The 19,984-nt window shown below is 42.8% G+C and overlaps 1 long non-coding RNA gene across 3 annotated transcripts in view; it reads left to right on the forward strand.

The window, feature by feature from the left end:
• LOC309517864 overlaps positions 1–18,563 on the forward strand; it is a 29,433-nt gene extending 10,870 nt beyond the window's left edge. The window contains exons 2-4 of one of the 3 annotated variants that reach the window (XR_014213299.1): positions 7,920–8,096; positions 14,501–14,624; positions 17,835–18,563. This is a non-coding gene — a long non-coding RNA (uncharacterized lncRNA). Of the gene's footprint in view, positions 1–7,919; positions 8,097–14,500; positions 15,209–17,834 lie in introns of those variants that run through there. The other 2 variants (XR_014213300.1, XR_014213301.1) reach the window with 2 other exon arrangements.
• Positions 18,564–19,984: the final 1,421 nt, after the last annotated feature.

Below are 19,984 nucleotides of genomic sequence, written 5' to 3' on the forward strand. Positions count from 1 at the left end.
GCCGCCTCAGGTCACCGCTCGACCGGCTACACCCAGACTTTGCCGTGGCTGAACCCCCAGGCTGTGCCAACGCACCACGGTCATTTGTCCCAGGAAACCAGGTCTTTGCCCGGAACTATGTGGGGGACATCCCTTGGGTGCCAGCCACAGTAGTGGGAGTCACTGGACCTCGCTCGTACCAGGTGGCACTCGAAGACGGACGTTTGTGGCGACGGCACATAGACCAGCTTAGGCGCAGGGTTGGCGACTTGGACACTACCGAGGTGCCCCCAACTGCGCTTGCGGCTCCGGAAGAGACACGTACAGATGGCGAGGCCCCACCTACACCTCCCTCGCAAACTGCCAGCGTGGAGCCGAACCAAGCCGTTTCAGAACAGACTCAGACCACTCCACTTGCAGAGGCTCCACCCACAGCAGCGGATCCAGGGGAGTTGGTTCCAACGCCACCTAGGGTCGCACCACAGCCTCAGCGAGAACTGTGTGGCCCTCCGGACTTGGCTACCAGTCCCCGGCGGTCTGGCAGAGTTTCCAAGCGCCCAACTTATTTAAAGGACTATGTTGTTGGACAGGTATCACTGTTGGTCTAAGTAGGGGAAATGTAACCGATATGCTTTTGTGCCTAATTGAACCATTACGCGTAGTGCTGTATATAAGGAAACCATTACGATTGTAACTAACGCCTTATCTCGGTGGGGAGGGGTGTTATGTAGTGTAGTTTCACCCTGGGCCAACAGGGGGATACTGTATATAGTTTTCACTCAGGTCTGTAGATAGTTTTCACTCAGGTCCGCGTCCGTTATTTTAGGCGGGAACTCTGAGCTGTTATGGTTACAATGTTGACAGCCGGCTGACTATAAATACAGGCCGGCTGAGCTGTTCGCTGTCAGTTTATTTCCAGCTTACCAGAATAAAAGAGCTACTTGAAGAAATCGCTGTGCCGGCTGCTATGTCAACCCACCACTTAACAATAGTCATGTTACTGTTTCTCAAATCCCCCTGCATTTTGTTTTACCGTATATAGGGTTGTCAGTTGATCAGTCTTTATATTGGAAAGGAAGAGGCATGTTCTTCACTTACCACCCCCACCCCCGTCACCTTGGATTATCACTAACTATTATGTTTTCAAATGTGGTGTTTTGCAGTCCATATCTTTCATTTGCTCTATGCCAAAATCAAAGATATTGGAAGAGTGGAGGTCTTATTTGATTTAATAAAATGGTAGCTTGGTCTAGTGAAACTACCATATTTTTCTGTATATAAGACTAGGGTTTTTAAACCAAAAAATAAGGTTTAAAATTGGGGCTTGTCTTATACGCAGGTAGTGCTGAGAGGTGTTTTCTTAATTTGGAGTTCCGCCAAATAGAGGGTGTCTTATATATGGTGGCATCTTATACACGGGAAAATACGGTATATAGCCATGTTTTAGCCAGTTGGCTAAATGTAAATGCATTATCTTTAGTTGAGGCCAAATTAATTAATTTACCACTGAATGTAGTTGCTTGTCTGTGAAGTGATTTATTAATCTGGAGATCACGGGGTTATGACAGAGACAGTTTCTTATATTATTCCATACTTTTCAAAACAATATTTCATTGAGGAAAGGCATGTGGGTGGAGAAATAAGCAGAGAAATCTGTATCATTTAGTAAAATCCATTTCATACTTGGATTTTCTTTCCTTCACTACAGCTTTCGCTAGTGGCCCCTGGTGTTGTTCAGGCAGGGAAATGGAAGCAAAATAATCTGAACTAAGTACAAGGCCACAAGGCAACAGTCAAACAGAAAAAACCTGGCAGTCTGTGAGTTGGCTGCCTATCATGCTCTGTACAGAAAGCAAAAATGTGGGGTGGGGTGAGGGAAAGATGCTCCTCACCTTTCCCACATTTCTTGGAAGAATGCTAGTAAATTGAAAAAGTTCATCACATGAGCTAGCCAGGGATTCATATTCACACTGTACGTATACACACTATACGGTTGTACCTTGGAAGTCGAACGGAATCCATTACGGAAGTCTGTTCGACTTCCAAAATGTTTGGAAACCAAAGCGTGGCTTCTGATTGGCTTGCAGGAAGTTCCTGCAGCCAATCGGAAGCCACAGAAGCCCCGTTGGACGTTCGGGTTCCAAAGAACATTCAAACTGGAACAGTCACTTCTGGCTTTGCAGCGTTCAGGAACCAAAACGTCTGAGTACCAAGGTGTTTGGGATCCAAGGTACAACTGTATCTGTGTGTGCTTTCACCAAGGCTTTGCGCAAATTATGTGTAGGGTAGGTGGGTTGGAGGGGAGCACACACTTTGGAATTCCCTGCCAATTGACATCAGGAAGGCACCTGAACTCAGTCTTTTCGGGGCCTGCTAAAAACATTCTTGTTTAGGCATAGATGGGCTTCTAGAATTTGGATATGTGTTTTAATCTGGTTTTTAACTTTCCAGTGGTTTTTAATTATTTTTGAAGGTTTTAGAACATAGTTTTTAACCCTCTCTCTCTTTTTTACTGGTAATTTCATTGTATTCATTTTATATGTTGCTTTGAGGTTTTTTCACAATTAAGTGGTGCATACAATTTTATGGCAGTGGGGGCAGGGAGACATACAGAACTCTCAAGTAACTCCTCAACCCAACCTAACCCATTTTAGCCAGATCCTGCCCTGCTGTGATCTTCTAAAATATTGGCTACATGGACCACTCAGGTCACATTGAAATCCAAACACTGGACCCAGGGTCTTTGTGCCAGTCTATAAACTCCCCACTGACAATCTTATGGGATAACTAGCCTCATATAACCAACATGCTTTAGTCTATTTAAAGCATGAAGGGGATAATACCATAGAGTCAGCTGTCCTGCCAGGCTTAGCTATGTCCACTTCCCCTCATCTTGGGGGGAACTAGGTAATCAAGCCTTGGTTCTCCCAGTCTACATGTGAATTCTGGCATATAAGGAGCTCTGAGCTGCTGCCTCCAGCTGCATGGCTTTAGCAAGCCTCTGTTGAGTTCCAATGCCAACAGTCTAGGAACAATTATCACTTTCTGGCAAAGCCAAGTTATATTGGCTGTGCAGCATTCTGACTGATTTATGGAAAAGCACATGAACCTGACTTTTGAAGAGTTTGAAAGTAAACCAATTTTTAACTTGCCAAACACATGGCTTTTTTCCCTATGCTGGAGGAAGAGGGATGTTTTAGAACTCACAAGGGCATATTTTGAAGGTCTAGCAGCCTATATTTCCATGCTTTACTTGCTGCATATTTTGTTATTTTAAATATCTACAGAGGTTTTTCACCAAAGAGTACTGGTCCCAAGCTTGAATCCTGGCATCCAGAAATTTTTCTTTCGGTATCTACCTATTTTTCCTTTGCACCAACTAATCTCACAAATATTCTTTGCCAGTGAGGCTCCTGAATGACTGTGTCTGGTGGGAGAGGGATTGGCAAAGGTTACCCTGGCAACTGGTCACATCAGCCAGCGGGTGACAAGTACACTGAGCCTCAGGCAGGCTGTGCTTTCTGTATAGCCGGAATTAGGAGCTTCACCTAGTGAAGCGGGGAGGCAGCTGTTCAGTTAGTCACCATTTGCCTACAGCCAGAAAACCATCAATTCCCTTTGTTAGCACCTGCTTTCCCCGCAATGGATTAACTGGGGGAAGAGGTGCAAAATGGTCTCACTTCCTCCAAAGTAGCCTGCAGGAAAGTTTAGCTAAGGCAGAGCCCATCCTGTCAGTACCTCAACCTAATGTAGATTGTGAATCCTATGCAACTGAGATTTCAGTTCAGTTCATATGCAATCGATATGTAGCTCTCCTGTTTGTAGCTGAAGGAGTATCTCCAGATTTAGAGAGGAAAACGTGTATGGGGGAAGGACGTGGGTGGTGCTGTGGTCTAAACCATTGAGCCTCTTGAGCTTGGGGATTGGAAGGTCGGCGGTTTGAATCCCTGTGACGGGGGTAAGCTCCCGTTGTTCTGTCCCAGGTTCTGCCAACCGAGCAGTTCGAAAGCACGCCAGTGCAGTTTGAAAACATGCGGCGGGAAGGTAAACAGCATTTCCGTGCGCTCTGGCACTCGTCACGGTCCTCTGTGTGCCAGTGGAGGTTTAGTCATGCCGGCCACACAACCTGGAAAACTGTCTGTGGACAAATGCCAGCTCCCTCGGCCTGAAAGCAAGATGAGCACTGCAACCCCCTAGTCGCCTTTGACGGGACTTGACCATCCAGGGATCCTTTACCTTTACCTTAGTCGGAGGAGAACACTGCATGCACAAACCCGCTCACCCTTTTCGTGCGATGGCATTGCAGGACGGAGGAGGCTTCACTGGGGCCCTGACGAGGGAATTCAAATTGGCTCTGGCCTGCTCCCTGCTTTGGCAAATGGGGCTGCAGGCCATGGCTTGGACTGTGCTGGGGGCACAGCCGATGGAACCAACGGTGGGCTTCCCTCGGATCCACCCCCTTGCTCATTTAAGCAGCCAGCACCTGGGGCTCAGCCTGTTTGTTTCTGCGCTGGGTTTCCCCACCCACCTACCCTTGGTTTAAGCTGATAGTCAATGACGTTGTTGTGGCTATGGTGGTTGCTGTTCTTTAAGGGGCCCGGTAGGAATAAGCCCACCTGGCTAATTGGCACTGACCTGGTGGTTTTGCCTATCTCATAGTGATTGTCACAACTGGTTGGGCATTGGGGCAATCCTTTGTTTTAGATGGAGAGGAGGTTGTAGTCTTCACCTGCCCCTCCAAATGCTGGGGTATCCCGTTAAACGGATCTGGGGGGAGTGGCCATGTCCGTGTGCCCAGGTGGGGCCAGGCACTCCCCCAAACGGCAGTCCCTGTGGGGGTCACCCTAATGGATGTGAGTCTTAGGAACCCCCGCCTGGACTGACCACGCCAGAAGTATTTAGATTGCCACTTGCCCAAACCAAACCTCTTTCATCTGTATTCAATAAAGTTGTGGCCTGTTTTGACCCAAAACCAGTTTCTTTGGTCTCCTGTTATTTGGGTTGGGGTATGGGAAGTCTGATGCCTGGTCCTGAAAGTGGGAACTAAAGGAGGCCCATCCCTCTCTTGCTCCCAATCCCTGAACCAACAGGGAAGCTTGCAAGCCAAGGGTCCTCCCAGCCTGATCACTGCTGCTCTTCACCATCTCCAGCATCATAATATGGGCTGAGGTGGCAGTGAGTCCTTCTGAGTCTAGTATAACTACTGGATCCTCCTAGTTCCACTGCCCAGTGCAACTAATGGCTTCTGCTGGCTCTTCTTTCTGGTCAACTTTTTTTACCTGGTGCAGGTGCAACTGTTACAGACTGCCTGAACCCACTGAGCTGCTGGACTTGATTGCTAGAAAGGTGCACAGAGGACCACAGGGGTCTGGTGTTGGGTATCATAAGCTGCTTGCCTTTTTCCAAAGTCTGATTCCCTTCCCTGCCTTTTCTTCAGCTGAAGTGAACCCTTAAGAAAAAGCTCTTTATAAATACAGTGGAACCTTGGTTGTTGAACGTAATCTGTTCCGGAAGACCGTTACACTTCTGAAACGTTCAATAACTGAGGTGCAAAGGGCTGTCAGCAATTTCCATTGAGAAAACTCAAAAACATTCAACGGAAGCCATTTGACTTACGAGGCACGTTCAAAAACGGAAGCATTTACTTTCGGGTTTTTGGCGTTTGGGTTTGGAAATGTTTGGCTTCTGAGATGCTCGAAAACTGAGGTTCCACTGTAATGTAAAGTAGAAAAGCTATAGTATCACTCTTACTCTTACTGCACATGCAGCCCACGGCCTCACCCATACCTTATTCCCATTTTACAGATTGTGAGGAATAAGACTGAGGGGGATGCAACTTGCCCCAAAGCCATATCATGCTAGGGTACATCTTTTCACCCCCTTAATATGACCAAGCTGATTCTGCTGGTTTAGACTTGGTGATTGGCAGGTGGCCACAGATTCTCTTGTCATGATGGGAAGCCAGAAAGTAAAAAGAATGGAACGGACACCGTTGTTGTCTTTGCAATCTGGGGCATTCCAACAATGCAGCAAAACAGGCCCTATAACATGGTGGTGGTGAAATAAGGACATGGGTGTGACATGTCTGAGAAAGCTCATGTTCTCCAATACTCTGTTTTTCCCAAGTCCAAAACAATATGATGTGGGAGAGATCAATGACCAGAGCTCTCAGTTTTATTTTGTATATAAAATTCAGTTGTGCCTCCCACATTCAGGTGCAAAATAAGAATGCATTTGTTTACTCAGGCTTTGGGAACATAACTACTTTAATTGTTTGTGGTGTCATATTTTAATCCTTGATTCAAATCATAGGTTATGCTGATGCTTTAACTATTTTATTATGTTCGTATTCGCTGGTTGTTGTTAGCCACCCTTGGCTTCTGCAGGAAGAAAGGGTGGGGGCGTGGGAAATACAAAAATGAAACTAAATAAAATAAATGTGCAAAGAGCACTTTTTTATCTAATCAAAACTGTACCCCCAGGCATCTCTGTCCCATGGAGGGAAAAATAAAGAAATATTGGATTATTTTGATTAGGAAAACACTGCAGGCAGTGGCGTAGCGTGGGGGGGTGCAGGGGGGGCCGGCCGCACCAGGCGCAACATCTGGGGGTTAGGGTTAGGGGCGCAAATCCACGGGTTAGGGGCGCAAATCCATGGGTTAGGGGGCGCAAATTACTTGCCTTGCCCCGGGTGCTGACAACTCACGCTACGCCACTGACTGCAGGGGAAAGCCCCCCCCCCCCCACTGCTAACAAGAATTAAAGAAACTCCTTCTCCTCTGATTGCATCTCATTTAAAAAGCAGAGTCCAGAGATCCAGTGACATATCCCCAGTTTCATTTGGCTCACAGTTTTTGTTTCTAACCTTTGTGACATTGCTAAGGACTCAGCTATACAGCTGCAAATAAAAAGCTTTATGTGTGTTGTAAAGTGCATTATACAAATGTGACACTAGACGGCGATGATGAGCTATGGTAAATTCAATATATATTTTCAAACGTTTTCTTAAAAAAGCATTTTCACGTTTTTTAATATGTGCCTAGATTCCACCTAACTTAACATTTTCAATGCTTTTTCTTTTTTTTTAAGTATATAATCGGCAGAAATATTGCCAACAGGTCAGCAATGTTATCTGTGCTATTTCTAAAGCCTTTCCTTAGCTTTCCTAAAAAGCAAATAGCCACCCTAGGCCATCCGGCTCCAAACAAGAATTGTGCAGCAGCTGGAGTCTCGGAACTGAAACGCACTGGATGGAAGCAGCAACAGGCAATGGCAACAGCAGTGTCCGTGGCATGACCCCCGTTCCAGATTCCACCCAGGGGGCTCTATGCAATAATAAGGGCAGCGGGGCGCTGGAAGAGAAAGCATATCACTCATGCTTGGATCCTCAGGCAGTCTGCGGCACAGCTGGGACGTAAATGGCTTAGTGCATTCACAAAAAACGTGTTTGGCAGCAGGAAGAAGTGGGAGTATTCAAGGAGGCTCATTCTCTTTCTCTCTCTCCGCCTGCCCCCGCTGTCTCATCTCTTGACTAAAGAGGTGGTTGTGCTTTAGAGGGTAATTGCAGGTACCGTTTAGAGGGAGAAGGGTTACCATGAAAACTGTCCACTTTAGTGCTTCCGATGCTGAATGAGAAGGGGACAGCTTTCTTGGAAATCAATTAGAGATCATCAGCACCCTGCGGTCATGTAACGTAGCTTGTCTTCTGCATTTCACGAGCCTTTTGGGAGCGTTTGCCTTGCCATGGCTGCATTTTAGGCCCACGTTTATGTGAAATGGTACTTTTAAAAACAGAGCAGGGGGCGGGAAGATACAGGTTTTGCCACCAGAAGGTTAGAGAGAAGTTGTGGCAAACATCTCCCTGAGCCACACACATGGAAAGCTACTTTCAAAGGTTCTGGTATGATGTATCCCATCAAATAACATTTTCTCTGTTCCAGACCCTCCAAGTGTCCCTATTTTTCAGGGATGTCCCTGATTTAGAGAAGCCATCCCGGTTTCTGATTTGATCCGGGAATGTCCCACTTTTCCCTAGGATGTCCCTATTTTCATTGGAGAAATGTTGGGAGCTATGGAGTTAGCCGACCCCCGGGTCGTCTGAAGGCAATCCTGTATAGGTAATTTTATTTAATGTTTAATGTTTCATTGTGTTTTTTAGATATGTTGGAAGCTGCCCAGAATGGCTGGGGCAACCCAGTAAGATGTGTGAGGTATAAATAGTAAAATTATAATTATGGAATGGGATGTCCCTATTTTCATTGGAGACATGTTGGAGGGTATGTTTTTCTACTACAATTAAAATGCAGTTGGTTACTGGTATTTTGCCAGTCGCTGTACAGAGCCACACAAACAAGTTGCAATGCAGGGTATTTTGCAGAACGTTCACGCCTCCTTACATCCCAGAAAATGCATTTTCCATATTCAGGTGTCCTAAAATGTATGCATATTTTTTATTTTTGCCATACAAGATATGTAGCTGTTGGTATCAACCTCTAAGGCTCTGTGAAGCTCAGGACCAGGTTACTTGAGAGACCATGAGAAATCCCTCCCAAGCAATGATGACCTGGACCAGAATTGATCAAATTTGGATCACTAGTGGGATGGCTCCAAAGATCAAGAAAATAGAAATCTGCCCAAAAACTTGCTCCGACCATAATGCCTTGAAGATGGAAATGAAAATTACAACAACTGGTCAATTCAGATGGAGGATGAATGACACCCTGTTTCGAGATAAAGAGATCCACATGAAGGCCCAAAAAACTTTAAAGGACTACTTTGAAATAAACCTAAAGGCCGATGTGGAAAAAAGAGTGATCTGGGACGCAAGTAAAGCGGTGATGCGAGGATTTCTGATTCAACAAAACTCAATTAAAAAGAGAAAGCAGAGTGAGAAGAAGGAAAAGATTTTGGAAAAGATAAAAGGAGAGAAAAAACTAAGATCAAAACCGAAGTCTCAGGAGATCTTGAGAGAGATTAAGTTGTACCAAACACAATATATGGAATTGATGAACCAAGAGATTGAATGGAAGATAAAACAAATGAAACAAAAGACATTTGAATCGGCGGATAAATGCGGCAAACTTCTGGCATGGCAATTGAAGAAAAGACAGAAATTAAATACAGTTACAAACCTAGAAGTGGATGGAAAGAACATATCTAAACCTAACGAGATCAGAAACTGCTTTTTGAGTTATTTTAAAAAACTTTACTCTCAAGGACCACAAAATCAAGAGGATATAGACAAATTCCTTAATAAATATGGATTACAAAAGATCTCTCATCAAAGCAAGGTGGATCTAAACCAGAGAATAACAGAACAAGAGATAGAGGGTGCCATTCAAGACATGCAACTGGGCAAATCTCCAGGGCCAGATGGATTGACTTCCAGATATTACAAATCTCTGAAGGAGTGGCTGGTTCATCCGTTAAAGGAAGTCTGTAATGAGATCTTAGAGGGGAAAAGGGCACCAGAATCGTGGAAAGAAGCCTATATTTCACTCATACCAAAGACAGAAACTGAAAAGACTCAACTCAAGAACTACCGCCCAATATCATTACTTAATGTGGATTACAAAATTTTTGCAGACATTTTGGCAAAAAGGTTTAAAAGAGTGTTGATGGAGAAGATTCATAAGGACCAAGCAGGCTTTCTCCCAAAAAGACACCTATCAGACAATGTAAGGAATATAATAGACATTTTGGAATTGCTAGAGGTGAAAATTAACACTAAAGCAGTGCTGATTTTTGTGGATGCGGAGAAAGCCTTTGATAACATTTCTTGGAGTTTTATGAAAAAGAATCTTCACGGGATGGGGGTAGGCCAAGGATTTGAGAATGGTCTGGGTGCGATATACTCTGAACAAAAAGCTAAGTTAATTGTAAATAATGTGGTAACTGAGGAACTCAGGATAGAAAAAGGAACACGACAGGGATGCCCTATTTCCCCACTGCTTTTTATTTCAGTTCTGGAGGTGTTGCTGAACATGATTAGAAATGACCAGCAGGTTAAAGGTGTACAGGTCGGAGATAAACACTATAAGTTAAGGGCATTTGCAGATGACTTAATATTGACCTTACAAGAGCCTGACACTAGCATGAAAAGGGTGTTGGAGATAATCCAGCAATTCGGCCAGGTAGCTGGATTTAAATTGAACAAACAAAAAAAGAAAGTCTTAGAAAAAAACTTAACAGCCATGGAGAAGGAGAAATTTCAAGAAGAGACAGAACTGACATTGGTTAAGAAGGTGAAATATCTAGGGGTTTACTTGACATCAAAAAATCTGAACTTGTATAAGGACAACTATGAAAAATGTTGGTTAGAAATTAAAAAAGATCTAGAAATATGGTCAAATTTGAAATTGTCAATGTTAGGCTGAATTGCAGTGATAAAGATGAATGTATTGCCTAGAATGTTATTTTTGTTCCAAACTTTGCAGATTCTCAACAAGATGGACTGTTTCAAGAGGTGGCAGAAAGATATTTCGAAATTTGTCTGGCAGGGCAAAAAGCCCAGAATTAAATTTAAAATACTGACAGATGCTAAAGAAAGAGGGGGATTTGCCCTGCCGGACTTAAAATTGTACTATGAAGCAGCAGCATTTTGCTGGCTGAAAGAGTGGATGCTCCTCGAGAATACAGACATTTTGGATTTGGAAGGATTTAATAACGCATTTGGTTGGCATGCATATTTATGGTATGATAAAATTAAGGTGCATAGGGCCTTTAAAAACCATATTGTTAGAAAAGCATTGTTCAATGTCTGGATAAGATATAAAGATCTGTTGGAAAACAAAACCCCTAGATGGGTCTCACCCGTGGAGGCTAAGGCAGTGAAGAAACTCAATATGGAGGTTGGATGGCCGAAGTATTGGGAAATCTTGGAGCAGGAGGGAGATAAATTGAAATTACAAAGCTATGAGAAAATGAAACCTAAAGTACAAGATTGGCTTCAATATTTCCAAATAATGGAGATCTTTAAACAGGACAGGAAAATTGGCTTCCAGGTGGAAAAATCTAAATTAGAAACTGAACTGTTAGAACCCAATATTAAGAACTTGTCAAGAATGTATAATTTGCTGTTGAAATGGAATACACAAGATGAAACAGTTAAATCGGCTATGATTAAGTGGGCACAGGATATTGGTCATAACATCATGTCTGCTGACTGGGAATGGTTGTGGAACACCGGTATTAAATTTACGGCATGTAATGCCTTAAAGGAAAATATTATGAAAATGGTTTACAGGTGGTACATGACCCCAGTCGAGCTAGCAAAAATTTATCATTTGCCTGATAATAAGTGTTGGAAATGTAAAGAAACTGAAGGTACTTTCTATCACCTTTGGTGGACATGCCCGAAGATTAAGGCTTTCTGGGAAATGATATATAATGAAATGAAAAAGGTACTTAAATGTACTTTTCTTAAAAAACCAGAGGCCTTTCTCTTGGGCATTGTCGGCCAAGTGGTGTCAAAGAAAGACAGAACTTTCTTTATGTATGCTACAACAGCAGCAAGAATACTCATCGCAAAATATTGGAAGACACAAGATCTACCCAACTTGGAAGAATGGCAGATGAAAGTGATGGACTATATGACACTAGCTGAGATGACTGGCAGAATCCGCGATCGGGGAAAGGAGACGGCGGAAGAAGAATGGAAGAAATTTAAGATTTACCTTAAGGACTATTATAAACTTGCTGAATGTTAGAATGTCGAGGTTTGAGTAAGAAAGGGTTACAGCGAAATAAGATTAGATGAAGAAAAGAGTAAGAGGACAGAGGACTGACAGATGTATTTAGAGTTGCTAAAAACTTTTTGGACATTGGGATGCAGAAAGGGGAGGTACGGGGAAGTCGGAGAAACACGGTTTATGAAAAAAGGTTACGAAACTATACGTGTTTGTATGTCTTTTTAGATGTTTGTATTGTCCTAAAAAATCTGTAAAACCAATAAAAATTTTATATATATAAAAAAAGAAATCCCTCATATACAAACTGTGTTCCGTGGGAGAATTTCTCCTGCAAGTTCCAAAGACCTCAGAGGTCTACTCCAAGGTAACTTGAAGCAAGGCTTTTAGAGTTCATCTGTTTGTTCTGCCATTTCTGCTCACCTATCTGTTCTGCCATTTCTAGACATGGGCTTGAGAGGTTTTGCTTTCATTCCTCCACTTTCCCTGGGGAAAACCTGCTGTGTGCTGCTGAATCAGAATAAATGTCAATTGGGTTTTCCGCAGATTGGTGTTCCAATTCAGCAGTTAACAATAGGTTTTACCAGGGGAAAGGACAAAATAAGAATCTCTCAGACCCATGCTTATAAATCACAGGATAAAATGGAAGAAATCATGGGACAAATGGAAGTGTGCCTGAGCCCTGATGCGTGTGGCTTCCTCGGTTCTGTGGAACAGCATTCCCATCAAGATATGACAGGTGTCCACTACCTGCACACTTTCTGGAAACTAACATAGACATGTTTCACATAAGCTCTCCCAGCTGGGTAGCTAGGTCTCTACTATGGGTGTCTCATTTTAATTGTTTTTCCAATTCATTTGTTGTTATTTTCTGTGTTGTTTTCAATGACTTATTCTTAGCTGTCTTGTCACACAGTGTGCACACTATGTTTTTAAGCACATTAAAACACAAACACACACACACACACTTTCCCTCAAAGAATTATGGGTACTATAATTTACCTCATCACAGAGGAAATATTCCCAGCAACACTTTAGCAAACCACAGTGCCCAGAATTCTTTCAGGGCGGAAGATGTGCTTTTAAGGTATAATGTGTACACAGTCATTGTGTACATCACTGTGAGCAGTATCTGTGGAAAGGTATGAATAAGTAACACCAGTGCTTTTTTCTGGGGGTACGCAGGGGTACGCATATACTTTTGTCCACTTTATTTATTTATTTATTTATTTATTTATTTATTTATTTATTGACTGACTGACTGACTGACTGACTGACTGTACTTTTGTCCACTTACTGTATGTATTTATGTTGGCCATGCAAGAACCTGCTGCCTGGATGCAGATGTAGCTTTGAGCTATGCCAGCAACTACCGGTAGTCCTCAAAATGCAGGAAGTGTTGCACTGCCGCTATATTTTAAAAAACAAAACGCATGCATGCAGCTGGAGGAATATGTGTTAGGGCAGCAGATTGTGCTCCAGGAACCAGGCCAAAGGGGACCAAAGGTTCCCGGTCTAATAAGGAGGGGGGCGAGTCCCTGAGACAATCCCATCCAGTGACTACGCAGGGACAGAATGTACTGGACATTTGGTAACAGGAGCTTCCCAGTTCTCCCCCCACCCTGCCCCCGCAGAGTACTGCACTTAGCAAAGGATGAGGACTTAGCAAAGGATGAGGAAGTCGCACAAGTGATTTTCTGGCTCATTAGCAGGTTGAAGGGTCAATGGCCCAGCCAGACTCTCACATCACATGTTCATCGGTTCATTATTTGCAGATTAACCTTTTCTGAACTGCCTTGGTGCATCTAGCAGCCAGAGGCGTATCTAGGCTGGCCACGTGGGGGAATTATTATTATTATTATTATTATTATTATTATTATTATTATTAATACCCCACCCATCTGGCTGGGTTTCCCCAGCCACTCTGGGCAGCTTACAACATATCTAAAAACATAATAAAAACGTAAGTCCTTAAAAACTTCCCTAAACAGGGCTGCCTTCAGATATCTTCTAAAAGCCAGATAGTTGTTTATTTCCTTTACATCTGATGGGGGGGGCGTTCCACAGGGTGGGCGCCACTACCGAGAAGGCCCTCTGCCTGGTTCCCGGTAATTTCGCTTCTTGCAGTCAGAGAACCAGTAGAAGGCCCTCAGAGAAGGACCTCAGTGTCCAGGCTGAGCGATGGAGGTGGAGACAAAAGTTGCATCTCTCCACTCTGGCTCGGAGTAGCAAGGAGCCCTTCTGCATGTTGCTCTGGGCATGTGCCAACACAGCTCCTTGCTAGGTACACCTCAGCCAGCAAGCCCCTTGTATTCACAGGAGGGTGACAGCCCCACAGCCTGTCTAGATGCTGGAAAGTGCATGTGGAGGAGAGACATAGCAATTCTGCCTCAGTGTTGCACTAGCATTAGCCACATCAGCCTTGCCAACCTGGTGCCCAGCCAGTTAGGGCTGATAGGAGTTGTACTCCGAAATATTTAGAGGGCACCAGGTGGCCAAAGACTACATGAAATGGTATCTCTATCCACATAATGGTGGAGGCGGATGAGGGCCTGGGTACCCAAGGTTGAGAAAGACTGGAACACACACACACACACACACACACACACACACACACACACACACACACACTTTGGAATTCCAACTGATTCTTGGTGGGATCTTGAAGGATTCTTTCAAATCTGGAAAATAATTATGAGGTGGAATTCTAGAAAGACGCTGTTCTGTGAAAAATAATTGTTTTTGCAGTTGTGTGTGTGTCCCCCCCCTATTTTCCCCAAAGCATCTGGTAGCACATGCATCGCTTTCCTACTGCTGTTTCTGTCTTTCCATAGGTACGCATAAGTCCTCTGAACTGTGCAGAAGTCAGTCCAGAATAATGACAGCAGCTCCTGTGAGTTCTGGCTCAAGCTTCTCCCATTTCTCTGTTCTCTGGTCCAAGGGAAACTGAATACTGTGGTAAGGTGTCTATGTTTCAAATGCGTGACATGAAATTGTGTCCGTTCTCCTTACCCTTCCTTCCCACAGAGAAACGCAGTTTCTGTACGTAGGATGCAAAAAAAGCGATTATATCATTACTGTAGGTATTATTGGTAGTACGTAATCGTTTCTCTACCATACACACTTTTTCAAACTGCTTCTCAGCACTTTTGTCATTTTGACAGTAATTGCTGCTACTAATAGTGAAAGTCCTTACTATATTATTTATAATTATGTAATGCGCTCAAAAAAAGAGGTGGTGAAATGGCCATCACTTTCATCTGTTTCCACACACACAAAGTTCCTGGTATACAATTGGTGGGTGCTCCACAACGGTGATGGGGAACATGCAGCCTCCAACAGCATCTGGGTTGACCACAGGTACCCCATTAGTGAAGATGGGTACAGATTCAGCCCTGTCTCTGCAGGTTATAGCTAACCCATGAAGCTTCTCACTTGACCCACAGAGTAACACATGCGCACTGTGTGTTCTAATGATTGATGTTTTGGTCTACACCTAAAACAGATGTGTGCATTTGCTGCATTGTCATCATGTACAGAGTCGACCCACTCCCCCCCCCATCTACTTCTCCTTCAAAATGTAAACAGGTACTGCTGCAACACAGCCAAAGGTGACATGAGCATGATTGGAGAACATATAACACATTTTGACAAAGGAGCGCAGGACAGATTGGATTTTTGGTGTGCTTGAGGTGTTTCTGCAGCAGTTAAAGGAGGAGTCTTTGAGAACAGTTACTGATCATAGGAAATAAATGGAAGAGTCCCTCCAGTGTGTGGGTAGAGTTAGTTCAGCCTTGCGGGAGTTTCTTCCTGTGTTGAAGGAAGATGCTTTAGAATGCAAGGAGGATGGGGGGGGGAGTATCCATTCTGTGGGTGAAAATGATGTCGTGCTTCATGCTCTTGTTAAAGGGGGCATCAGGGTTAACTCAGGCCCCCAAAAACCAAAAAAGTGGCCAGCCACCATTGTAAGTGCAGACATACTTGCAACTAGTACAGGATCACAACCAACCAGGTTTTGAACCATGACATGCAGTGCAGTCTCCATCCAAATGACAAGAGACTTGCCAATAAAAAAGATAGCGGTGAGAATATTCCTGCAATAATAACAGTTGCCAACCCATTGTGTGCCAAAAGAGGGTAATTACAGTGGCAGCAATGCTATGAGTGTCGATAAGATAAAGAAAATTATTCTAAATACTATGTGTTCTTGTGGGGCCAATAAAGGAAGGCAAGCATGGGAGAGTTTTACAGTGTGAAACTGTAAATCTCTGGCTTGCAGAACTCCACCTTGCATCCGCAACCTTGCTGCAATGTACAACTCATGCACTTAAGCCTCCTGCAAGAGGCAGACTGTAAGTACAGTAGTTGGGTTCAGCCAGTCACTTATAAGGTGCTGCTGTCCTGTTAAAAACACAAGGAGAATAGGACAAAGTATGCTTTTGAGAACTTGAGTGATGTCCACAGTTCTGCTGGTGGTGTTGATTTTAGCTGTGCAAACTCATAATGAAAAGGAGATGTTTCAAAATTAAGATGTTTCTTTTATTATTTGTTTCATTTTCCCCCCTCTTGGTTGCATTTACAGACAAAAAATAAACTCTGATACTAAAATGTAAACTTCTCTATCCATCAAAAAGTTCCACAGGAGTTAAAGCTTTCCATTCTAAAACTAAGGTCTCTGTTTCAGCACAGAAATCCACATAATCACGTGTTTATTTTATTTATTTATTTTTTGGTAAAAGGAAAGGAAAATTTAAAAGGGAATTTCAGGTATACACCTTTGCTGTTCCTTTGCAAACTGAGAGTTGGCAGGCTCCCAGCGCTCAGTGAATTGTACTGCAAAGAAACAGCAAAAGTTGGCAGTGATTCAACACAGAAAAAGAATAAAATCTCTGTTCAATGCACACCTTTTAAAGAAAGAAAAGAAAAAGGGTCAAAAATAAGCTTTCCTCAAATATTGATGCTTGCTAACATGACATAGAGCTGGTAAGCATTTCCTGCATTTTAAAATTAAAGCCTCTGTTACTTGGCACCACCTGTGGAACACGTTTAAATAAAAAGTAACATTATTAACACTGCAGTACATTGTCAAGCTTGAGATAAGACAAGTAACATTAAATAATTCCTGCATCTGCTGAAATTTTCTGTCCTTCTTGAACATAACCTTGAATCTTCAAGATTTCCAGCTCTTTGCACAGCTCTTATATATCCTTCTTGCGGAGTCCTTGAATTCAAATGCCTTCATCATTACATTACAATGAAAGTCAGTTAATGGCTATTGTTTGTAAACTATAGCCTAGCTTGTAAAGTTACATCTCTGGTGATTCCCACAGTTTCCCACTTTATTCATTTCCCTCTCTATCCCCACCATGCTTGCAAGAACCCTTCGATTGTCCACGTTTGACTTTGGCTGCCTGTGACGGGTCCTGTCTGCACAGCTATGTCAAGTGATCTGTTCTGTAGCCCATGGTTTTGAGAATCTAACATTAAAATAGAATACATAGCACTTTACAGTTCTTATACTTTACATGTCTAACACTGTGACATACATGGGAAGGACCCACGTGCAGTGAATTAGTACTATTTGCGGAACATAAAATCCTCAGCTTCCTCTTAGAGGGCACTCACATACAAACCTGCATTTCCATTCAGTTCAGCATCCTCTTCACCCAAGTCAGAATTATTCTCCTCTTTCTTGCCTGCTTCCTCTGCCTCATCATTTCCCTGCTCTTCCTCTAGAAGGGCCTCCTTATCTTCTTGTTGTTCATGGATGGTGATATTGTCTGAAACAAGTTGCATGGGTGAAAGAACAGAGCAAAACTTAAGACTGGCCAGTTGAGTCTTATTTGTGGATTACAAAACCCAGATGGCACAAATGCTGCGTGAAAATAAATGCAAAACTCTCGTTATAAAGCTTGTGTCTGATTGAAAGAGTTTTGTGGCACCATAAAAAGACCAATAGATTTATTACGGCAGGAGCACCTACGTCATTCATGTGTTATGGGTATAGGGTTAGTAGGTATATGAGTATGAATTATGCGAGTTACTCATACATGACGTACATGAGTTGCATGTGGTTGGAGACAGGGGGAGATCAGATGGAAATTATTGTTCTTGCTGCTGTTGACTGATGTATTTTCAGGATGGGTTTTTTCTCTTCTCCCAGTACAGTTCAGCTAGCTAAGTAGCTTATGCTCCAAAGGCTGATGGTTCCCTGCAGCAGGAGAAGTAGTATTTTCTCCTCAACCCTGCCCTCTCAACAATGGTGATTTTCAAAGACAATTTATACCAATAGCTACTTGTTGCACTCTTTTTGTTAATGGAACCTATGTGACAAAGCTCACAGCTTTTGCTAGTTCAGAGTGGTGCATGGTTCCTTCCCTTGGTTGGGTTGAATTCAGCAATGTTTACTTCTGTGTTTTTGTTTTTTACTCTTGTTCACTCAGTTACCAAATTTTAGTTTATGCAAACTTGCTATGCATAGTGCACACTTCTGGAAGTCATTTCATAGTACTTAAAAAACAACAACCAGATGTGGTATGCTTTATTGAATCAAAAAAGCAGTTCTGAAACTGCAGAGTCTTGAAATCATGGCAGTTGTTTCATGAATAATCATTTTCAAGGACAGCTCTCCCCTCTCTAAAATGAATGTTTCAGTTGTCTGTTCCCAACAGCTGCATTCTTGAACACTTTGAGCTTGAGCTTTGAGCTTGTGCTCAGAGTATATGATTGTGGTGGGTTCCAATTCCAATTCCGAAATGGCAAACTCGCTGCAAGGACCCTGGGATCGCATAGCCACAAATCAGTTGGCACAGTACACTGGGAAGCCCGTTTGTTTTGTGGGGCACCTGGAAAAGATTAATCCATCCGGGAAATTTTTCTTCCTATCTGATGGAGAAGCGGGGGAAATGCAACCGTGGAACTGAACACACCTCTTGAAGAAGAGATCTCTGGGATCATTGAAGCAGTAGGAAGAGATACAAATCAAGTACTGTAAACGTCATGTGTGCGTCATATACCCAGTTCAGAGAAGATAAAAATGCATTTTACTTAGCACTATATAATGAAGCTCTGAAAATCATCCATGAATTCCCTGTGTACTACCCTTTTAGTACAAATGCATGATTGGTACTTTTCATTACAACTTCAGAGTGGACAATTTGGTGATCCTTACTGAACAGAACTATTCAAGAATCTCAGTATGAAACAATATTGCTTAAAATGTACTTTGGACAGTCTGCTATGCCTGAAATAGTACAGACTCCAGACGTTCATACATTTGTATCCTAAATGATGATGCTATCCTGAGGGCAAAAAAACCCCTGTGTCTAGTGAGATACAATATTTCTCAATAGATAAGCATTTTAATGTTAAGCTGTCACTCGGGTAACCACCTTAGGTAAATACACAACACGGTGCTTATACTTTCATTTTATTTTAGGTGATCTTCTACACAAGTATCAGGGAAATCAGTGTATTATATAAAATGCAAACCATCCTAATATTGATGGCATATAAAGTAAAAAGTGTTAGGTTTTATTCTAAGACTTAATTGGAGCTTTAGTCCCCTTACCCAACCAGCATATTATAACAGTTCAACAATAAACACCATTTTATTTATCATATATGAATATATATGATTGTTGTGATCAGCAGATGGCTGCTTTGTAACACAGTGCTGGAAGGGGTATGTTTGTGAAAAATATAATAGAATCATAGAATTGTAGAGTTGGAAGGGACTACGAGGGTCATCTAGTTCAGCCCCCTGCAAATTCACATGCAGGAATCTTTTGCCCAATCCCACAACCCTGAGATCAAGAGTTTCATGCTTTACCAACCGATAATCCACCAACCTTGCCCATCTTGGCTGCTCCCAGTATTATCGTAAAGCAGTCTGAAAACTTCAGATGACAACATTTCTGTAAGATTTGTCAACTTTAAAAAAAAAAAAACACAATGAAAAAATACCATATTTTTCGCTCTATAAGACGCACCAGACCACACGATGCACCTAGTTTTTGGAGGAGGAAAACAAGAAAAAAAAATTCTGAATCTCAGAAGCCAGAACAGCAAGAGGGATCGCTATGCAGTGAAAACAGCAATCCCTCTTGCTATTCTGGCTTCTGGGATAGCTGCGCAGCCTGCATTCACTCCATAAGACGCACACACATTTCCCCTTACTTTTTAGGAGGGAAAAAGTGAGTCTTATAGAGCAAAAAATATGGTAATTGTAGATCAATGCACGTTACAAAAGGGTTACGTTACGCCACAGATATTGGGTAACTGATACACTTGGCAGGGATAGAGCGCAGCCCAACTTC

Source organism: Podarcis vaucheri (genome assembly GCF_965113315.1).
Source record: "Podarcis vaucheri genome assembly, chromosome: 13".
NCBI lineage: Eukaryota > Metazoa > Chordata > Lepidosauria > Squamata > Lacertidae > Podarcis > Podarcis vaucheri.